This window comes from Electrona antarctica (genome assembly GCF_951216825.1).
Source record: "Electrona antarctica genome assembly, chromosome: 5".
Classification (NCBI taxonomy): domain Eukaryota; kingdom Metazoa; phylum Chordata; class Actinopteri; order Myctophiformes; family Myctophidae; genus Electrona; species Electrona antarctica.
Window position 1 is genome coordinate 20,678,281 of NC_136810.1, and position 8,671 is coordinate 20,686,951.

The window sequence follows — 8,671 nt, forward strand, 5'->3', positions numbered from 1 at the left end:
CATTGTGGGTGTATTGGATTTTCTCTATCACTAAATCACCCGAACACCTACCTGTAGGAAAAACCAGGGATATGGGCAGAGAAACAAACCTACCTTCTATGATGTCACTGATGATCATGAAGGTACTGAAAGACCCACCCACCACAGACATGAGCAACATTATGAAAATTGCAAAAAATATAATCACCCGTGTTTAGTGTTCTAGGGTTAAGGATGTTCAGGTAAAGCAATTGCTTCTCTTTCAGATGTATGCAGGCCAAATTGTCGTTCTGTTGGAATCTGTCACTAACCCACCTGAAATGATGGATTAGCTGTCTTTAGAAAAGGAATCAAACGGATGCGAATGTACGTAGGTCATTGATTATGCCTCTAGTCTACTTCACTAGATGGGCCTGAAGTGTGAACTCACAGGAATGTGGAGACGGGGGGAGGGTCACATCATTTGACCCCAAAAACAGGTTGTGGTTTAATATGCATGTTTAGACAATTAAAGATATCAAAAAATGGGGACACTGAAGTTAATTCAGTTCAAAATGTGTCCACTATGTAACACAGATCATCTCATTGATAACATGATAATGCAGTTTTGTGCACAATAACCCAAAATATTTACATTTTTACCTTTTTTCCCCCCATTTATCTATTTTACTAGGTTGCATTGATAATTATGTTGTACATGGTATTGGTATGAGGGAGTGAAGTTTTCTTCAAGCTTTCAGAGACTGTAATGGCTGGGCCAAGTCTGGGCCAATTAAAAACTCCCACAGCCAAAAAACAGAATGAAAACACACATTTTGCCTAGATATTCTGCACGTCCCTTTGTGTTAAGAGGAGTTTCCCCTGAACAGGAGATAAGATGAAAAAGGCGTCTTACCTCGTCCGCCTTCCGCCCTCTGTGATGTCGCTCCGTTTTAAGTCTGGTCGCGAAGTCCCTTCGTTTGAAGGGGATCCTAACCCTCGCCCTCGGCCCTGACCCTCGCTCCAAAGAGAATTGAGAAAACCCTTCCTCCTCACGTGAACGCGGATCAGCAAGGGGAAGGGCTAAGGGCCATGGAGAAGGGGGGAATTGGGAAAGGGCCTAAGACTAAGAGCTACATCTTGCGTCACCCCTTAACCCTTATCCCTGAACTTATTAGCCATTTTTTACTATTTTAAAAAAACCTTTTAAAATAGTTCAAATAGCTGATCTACAAGCTCACAACGTGTAAATGTAGATCGGCTAGATGAACTATTTTAAAATGATTTTCAAAATAGTAAAAAATGGCAAATAAGTTTAGGGATAAGGGTGGCGTAAGATGGAGCCCTATATCTTTTCTGGCAAAATTAACATTGCATTAAGACTAAGACTAAATACTAAGTCGACTAAGGTTTTTCAGAAGACTAAATAGGACTAAGACTAAATGGTGTGTTATTCAAAAGACTAAGACTAAATCAAAATATTGTGAAAAAATTAACACTGTTGTGAAGCCGATGTATTGGGTACCTGGGAGCGCACACCTTCACCACATAATCCATATTTTGGAGCATGTCATTGGTCAAACAGGAAATAATTCTCGTTGTGATCTCGAGTGAATTGTGTGTGGGTACGTGCGTGTGGCACGTATTAACCAAAATGTTGAAAAGGGTGCCCTGCATAGTAGGAGAGGTGCATGAGGCAAGTGAAAAGAACAGAACTGGGGAGGCAGGCTTTTATAGGGTGTCGGCACCGGGCCCAGATGCCGGCCACTTAAGACTGATTATCATCATCAGGCTCTGCTCCCCATGTCCAATTGGAACAAAGAGAACAGAAATGACCACAGGGCAAAGCACAACATAAACCATAACCAGATAACCGAGAGTCCACTAATACTCCATCATTATGGCCCTCATTTATCAACCGTGCGTACGCCAAAATATGGGTGTACGCCGAAATTACCGCAATTTTCGGCATTTACGATTTGCGCCAAAGCATGAATTAGAACTTGAGCCAGGACAAAAATCACGTCTGGTCGGGAGCTGTCGTACGCTTTGTCCTCACCTGTTTTTCTGTCGTAGAACAGCGGAGCAGCATTGTCTGAACTGCTGACACGCTGTCACAGGCATCTAAACATATGTTTTCACTCCTAAAATGTTAATATAAAACTGTATGTATATACATGTAAAAAAAAGAAAAAGAAAAAGAGAGATTTCCAACTTTACAAGTAATTAAAATCGCGCAATTAAAAACAATATAACATGTTTACAATGTATTAGTTTGTGCTTAATCAAACAGTGCTTTACTGGCCTTGTTATGCGAGCGCACTTGTGAGATCATTTGGGAGCGCATCGCATGCGGCATGAGCGTGACATCAGATGCCTATAGAATCACTGTGATATTATTTTTTTTTAAAAAGGCACATGGACTGCACGCCTTTATTTCCAAGTGACAATGACAATCATACAGCTTGCCTATTTGCAATTGTAGCAGGCTATAGGCGTAAGGGGCTTAATCATTCACCATTTAAATAAGCGCTTTGACAGTTCAGATAAAAGCGAGATCAATTTCGGGGGTCGGGAGGACGGGGTCGCAGCGTGCGTCGCCAGCCCAGCACATACCAGCACACATGCAAACCTTCATCCATATGTTTATGATTCGTTCATCAATGATCAAATCACTCCATAAACGTTGATTATGACTGCCTTGACGACATGGTAGCCTATCTCTCATGCAGGCATCACTCACCCACAGGATCGCATTCTCCGTGCACTGCGCACGAATGGGTCAAATTATTATAGGCCTACAAACGTATTCCATTCATGGCGATGCCATGTGTCATGTAGCCTTGAGGTGCGTGCGTGCGTGCGTGCGTGGACATGACAGAAAGGCAAGCGAGGTGAGAGGGAAACAGACAGGGTAGGAGGCCTACAGCTTTATTTAATTCATGCATGTGTTTGTTCTTTATTTAAGATACAACACACCAGTTGCGCGTGTGTGTGTGTATGAGAGAGGGGGGTGAGGCGGGCAGCAAGTTTTTCCTGTATCCATGGTTTCCAGGTCGTATTGCAGTTGTTCATGTCGCAAAAACGAGGGCGAGGCTTGATTTCATAGGGCGTGCCAGATTGATTTCAGCCGTCACATTTATTACTGCTAGGAATGAAATTAGGAAGGATCAGCTGTCTGCGATCACTTTCTAAATGCCGACCCGACGTGGGTGTACTACGAAACCTACACTCGAATTTGGGGCAGATTTTACACTCAATTGATAAATGAGGGCCTTAGTCTGTAGGCCTATGCCAATTAATTCCTACCACTGTTTGGCATTGGTGTTGTACCCTACTGGCTCACCTGCCAGTGAGGAAGCCCAACCGGGAGGACATGGAGCGTTCGCTCTACTCATCCTGTTCAACATTGCCCTCTGACAGGTGTCACCCCAGCCCGTAGGAGTATGACAATGCCTCTTTTTTGTTTTTCAATGTGGATGTAAACAAAGGATGTCATGTTGGAAATTGATTGAATACTTTAGTTTTGCAGGAAGAAAAAGCACAGGAAAGTATCAATACAAGATGATTTAATACCAAAGAAAGCCTCCCTTTGGGGGTCCTTAGGCTATATGGTTTCAAAAATATATATATATTTTTTGTTTCATCCTGAAAGCCTTTGAGCCAAAAGGCCCAATTGAAGATACACTGTTTGTGTGACATCATAACCCTAAAGGTTACCCCTCCCCCATGATCAGACATACAACACACAGCTGTGGGTGAGGCTTAAGTTCAGGTGGGTAGTGCAAAGGTGAAAAACAGGTATTAACTGGTGGGTGTTTGGCCACATAAAAACAGAATTTAACACTTTCTGTAGCCTACACTTTGTAGAAAGAAAGTGTACTGATGATCATGTTTTCAGACAACAAGGTAGGACAGAACAAGGAGAGAAATAAACAAAATATATCTACATTTACGTACATAGCATATCCTGAGGTTAGACATAATTTGCATGACCATAGCAGCATTATGTGCAGGCTATTGGGACTTTATACTGTAAAACACACTTCACACAACATTTATGAAAGCACACTACAAACCTGATCCAGTCCAGAAGTGAGAGATCAATTCTTAAAGCAGATTATTGTGACACCACACAAGACAGACTCCTGCTAAATACTCACAGAGGGTGTATGGTGGCCCAATCAGAGTAGGGGGTGGGACCTCTGGGTGGGACACAGCAACAATAGACATAAGTGGTGGGTGGGACCTATATGGGACACTGAAACTGAAGGTCAACAGCCCCCCCTAGTCGTTACATTATTTAAAATATGCTCAACTTGTTTAATTAAAACTTGTTTTCCAGTTTAAGTCATTGGTTCAAGTTTGTTATATATATTGTCTGTTGCATTTAGTGTACCGGTAGGCTACATAACAAAATTCAATGGTAGTAGTTAAACTACTAGGCCTACCTAAATAACATTCACTTCTGCTTCAATCATAGCGTTTAGCCCTTCCCCTGGTTCATAACAATGCAAAGTGAATAATAATGTATTGTCACCTTTTAAGTGAAATAATTTATGAAAACTGACCAAACGTAATAACATGTGGCTAACATAACAGCTGAGATAGAATCCAAAAGGGAAGCATGGACATCTCAGAAAAAGTTGACCAAAACTATACAGATAAAGTAGGATGTCCGCACACCGTTTCTTGCACTCCCAATATGTTTATTAGGTAAGGAGAATAACGCTAACATGTCTTCCTGTGAGAGGAAGAATATAACACTATAAACTATATTTGCTATTTTAAGAGACCGTGGAAAACATGCAACTACAATCAGTGGCTGTAATCTTAGCTGCTGATTTCTCAGTTATCTTTAGCTTTCTCAACTGTATCTTCATTGACTTCATTCTATCAATGTATCTAGTGCATCTTATTTTATTACTTTGTTTCTATTAAAACGTTATGTAAAAAAACTTCCTTGCACCACACTCCTCCCATGCAGCTTTGGTAATAACGGAATGGTAAATGGTTAAATAACAATCAGCACTGTGCATTCTAACCAGTAATGAACAATAAATTGAGAACATTTATTAAAACGGCATACATATGTGTTTTAACTTTGAACAATACCAACTTCATTGGCAGTGGTCATCCGTCTCTCCGGTGGTCACCAGACTACTATAGGCCTACCTGGTATAGTCTGGTGACCACCGGCGACGGGTGACAGCCGGAATGTAGACGGCACCCGGGTGAGCAGTATGGGTTAGCGCCCCAGCCTGTGTCCTCCGTGAGGAGGAAGCCCAACAAACCCTCGGTGAGGCCTTTAGGAGGGCCATTCAAGCAGCAAGTGGAGCCCGCAGCACCACCTTCTCGCTCGGGTGGAGTCTGCGGAACCATTTCCCACCACTCCTGAATGAAGTGTCTGGTGCTGGGACTCTGGTGCAACACACAGGTCCTGGGCCTGGTGAGAGCAGGAGTGGACCTGGTGAGACGTAGGAGGGGCCTGGACAGGAGTCAACCCACAGAGCCTAGTCCTTCCATTCGCCAGAAGCGTACCTCCCAGCCCTGGCAGAGTAGTTCTGGAGTAGTTCCAACGGATTGTGTGGCCCTGGTTTTGCCCTAATGGGACTGATTGAGGGTAGCTACTGGGACGTAAGTCGGGACTTGATCACCCCGGCTGGGTCGCCTGAGTGAGGGGTATGATGTTCGAGAGACCTGAAACCCCGGTGACCTTGGGATACATCACTGAGGATACAAAAATATTCACTGGACCATTCTCACATGTCTTGGGAATGGGTGGACCAAAGGAGAAGTTCCCAAATTCATGTATCTTTTTTTAGGAATATTTTTTAAATAATAAGCACGTTTTCACTGATTTTGCTCCCCCATGAAATCCATGTTTTGTTTTTTTGTGAAAAGTAATGATGAAATATTAAAGAGAGTAGCCCAAGTTGCCATGTATTGCTGTACTGCAATATATTTTGATGAGAAATATTTTTTATGGAATATTTTACATTGGTTAACTCTTTGAAAGATTCAAGTCAAATCAATGTAGTTGATAGACTTCTCTATGGGATAATGCCGTTTTTGAATGGGGGTTAAGGGTTAAGGAGCAATTGCTTCTCTTCCAGATTTATGCAGGCCAAATTGTGGTTCTGTTGGAATCTGTCACTATAACCCACTTGAAATGATGGATTAGCTGTCTTTAGAAAAGGAATCAAACGGATGTGAATGTAGGTCATTGATTATGCCTCTAGTCTACTTCACTAGATGGGCCTGAAGTGTGAACTCACAGGAATGTGGAGACGGGGGGAGGGTCACATCATTTGACCCCCAAAACAGGCTGTCGTGGTTTAATATGCATGTTTAGACAATTAAAGATATCAAAAACTGAAGTTAATTCAGTTCAAAATGTGTCCACTATACACAGATCATCTCATTGATAACATGATAATGCAGTTTTGTGCACAATAACCCAAAATATTTACAATTTTCCCCCATTTATCTATTTTACTAGGTTGCATTGATAATTATGTTGTACATGGTATTGGTATGAGGGAGTGAAGTTTTCTTCAAGCTTTCAGAGACTATAATGGCTAAGTCTGGGCCAATTAAGAAACTCCCACAGCCAAAAAACACACATTTTGCCTAGATATTCTGCACGTCCCTTTGTGTTAAGAGGAGTTTCCCCTGAACAGGAGATAAACAGTCTGGTCCGGCCGGAAACCAGGGGCCTCCAGATGTTAAAGATGAACAAGAAAAGCCTTTTCAAAGAACAGTGAAAATGGAAACATGAAAATACAAGCTGACCGAAAGGGAGATAAGAAGAGGCACACAATGTCTCAAACTACGTACAGTAGTCGAATGGGTCATCTAAATCTAAAAGAACACAAGGCCCTATATCTTGCGCCACCCCTTACCCCTAAACTTATAACCACTCCCTTACGGAGCTATGTGTGTGGGTATCTGGCTGGCTGGGTATGAGCACGAAAACAGCATGGTTGTTTTTCACCACCTGTGCGCAACCTAACGCACACACAAACACACACGCACGTATTAACTGTATATATGATGCTTTCAGGTTTGCCAGTACAGTACAGTAGAGGGTACAGTAGAGGGACCGGCACACGGTAACTGTCATTTCTCAACCGCACGCCCCCCCTATTTTAAAACATTTTAAAATAGTAAAAAATGGCAAATAAGTCTAGGGATAAGGGGTAAGGGGTGGCACAAGATGGAGCCTGAGGTCCCATACAGGCACAAAGCCCTTTACTTGTACAGTTTGTGGCAAAGGATGCAGTCTAAAGGTAAGTGTGATCTAAAAAACACACACACAGGGGAATGAGTCTTCAATTGCACAGTTTGTGACGAAGGAGTCATAGGCCTATAGCTGGTGGGGGGTTCGATTAGTTGCATTTTGTGGGAAAAAAATATCTCTATAAACCGCTTAGGATTGATATCCTTGACAGAAATCATGCTTTTGCGAAACCTCCCGAAGGCAAACCCTACTCCAGACACTGCCCCCATTGTTGGTAATAATGAGCATCAGTGTCGATATAAACATGAGCATCAGTCCAACATTTCTCAGAATGTAAAGACATGTCCACAATTATATTCATTAATATGCATACAAAATGGTGCAATGACATGCTTTTTTTACTTGCTGTTAATGTGACTGGGACTGTCAAAGGATCATAATAGCCATCACTTAGTTTAGAGACACATTTGTCCTACTTTATTTTTAAATCTTAGTTTTGTTTCTTTATATTATTTCTCCATTTGAACTCTTACTGTAACTATCACATGTAAACAGAGCAGCTTTTTTGTATACTTTAAATGGTCTTGAGAAAAAATGCTACTATTTGTCCCAAAGAAAAGAAAACGGCTATTTGTTTAAAAAAGCGTTATACACTGTATAACATGTATATAACGATGCGATGTGACATAGCTCAGTTTACAAAATGCTGTAGGCCTACCCCCTCCAACTACTTTCCCCATTTTCAACTGTTTTTATTGTATTTTGACTCTTTTGCTTTGGCAATGTAAACATATGTTTGCTCATGCCAATAAAGCTCATTTGAATTGAATTGTAACTCCAGATGTTGGTAATTTGTATAACAAGTAATCTCACTCAATCCTTAACATCTGTAATCATGTACTGTATCCCATTGGTTCCCAACCTTTTTATACTGAAGTACCGCCTCAGAAAATATTTGGCTCTCCAAGTACCACCATAATAACTGCCTTTTTGTTCCATTCATAAGCCAGATAATGCTGCTGTTCTGACAAAACTCTGTCTAATCACTAATCAGCACAACTGATTATACTAGTACCAGTGGTTGGGAACCTCTGCAGTGTTGCCAACTCTTGTGAGAGAAATAAGCCAACCCACCTCCAAAAACAAGCCCAAAACAAGCCAAATATTCCCTCGAAAAACAAGCCCAATAACATCGCCATATAATACCAATAAATACATATTTGATGCATTTATCATTATAAATACTATATATGTATATAATTATGAATGTTTTGGTAATTTATTATACTATTACACACATACGGTAGTAGAGATACCAGACCGATTCTGTCACTCAAAGTGATTCACACTCCCCCAAACTTATGGGTATTTACAGTTAAGTATATACATCAAAGACATTGGCTTGTTTGATATTCAAAACAAGCCACCGATTTTTTTTAAAACAAGCCAAAAAAAAGCAGGTTCCGCCCC